The following is a 1,137-nucleotide window of genomic DNA, read 5'->3' as shown; positions in this document are numbered from 1 at the left end:
ATCTCATATCTATCTATCTATCTATCTATCTATCTATCTATCTATCTATCTATCTATCTATCTATCTATCTATCTATCTATCTATCTATCTATCTATCTATCTATCTATCTATCTATCTATCTATCATCTATCTCATATCTATCATCTATTATTGTTTTTTTCTACGGTCCCTATTGTATAACATATACATATATACCGTATTTGTATCTCAATTAATATAAAACACTATGCTATCCCCCAAAGAGTAATGATCCAGGGGAAAGAGTGTATTAGAGAAACATTTTATGTTGTTCCTTGTGTGGTTATCTCTTCAGGAAACATTCATTAAGTCTACTAGCCTGTGTAGAAGACTCATCCAAGCTTTGAAAACTTTGAATGCACCACCTTGGTCCCAATGGGCAAATATGGATACAAACCATTGAAAAAACAGGAACCTAAAGAGTGACCCGCTGCCTAAGAAGGGCAAAGGTTATCACCATTTTCATACAGTTGGGGTACTTCATATATATAATAAATTAATTGATAGTTTCCATATGACATTAATATGTGATCAGCATAGTTCTGACTTCTAGGACCCCCAGTGACCACCAAAACAGAGAAGTCACTGCATTTGGTGCAGTGTCTGACCCTTTCGGCTTTTACTAAAAACACAGACACATGACAACTAAGCACATGGCTCAAGGTAGTGCTGTGAAAAAATAAAGTGGCCATGGTCCTAAACCAAGTTTTGTAATCAATGGGGGTCCCAGAGGTCAGACCCAAACACATCACATGCTATTATTTGTAGACATATGGGGCAATTCCAAAAAGTAGAACCAAAAAAGTAGGGTACACATGAGCGTATCGGTTGGCTCAAACAAAACCACAATACACACTCATATGTCTTACATTTTCATATTTTCTCTGGTGCCCATGCTGAGGGGATACTTAAAGCCCGATACAAAATCTGTAACAGATCCCCCCACCTTCTATGTGCTATTTGTAATACTGGTGTTTTCTTGGTGTCTCAGATACCAGGGCTCAGGTGCAATTGCTACCTCTGCATCCCCTATAGCTTCCCCGTCGTGCCTATGTTACTTATAAATAAACTTTTGTATACAGACTTGTTAATTACTACAACCCAAATTTTTGCCAAT

This window comes from Rhinoderma darwinii, chromosome 3, assembly GCF_050947455.1.
Source record: "Rhinoderma darwinii isolate aRhiDar2 chromosome 3, aRhiDar2.hap1, whole genome shotgun sequence".
Classification (NCBI taxonomy): domain Eukaryota; kingdom Metazoa; phylum Chordata; class Amphibia; order Anura; family Rhinodermatidae; genus Rhinoderma; species Rhinoderma darwinii.
The sequence above is the reverse complement of the archived record's forward strand: the minus strand, read 5'-3'. Positions refer to the sequence as shown.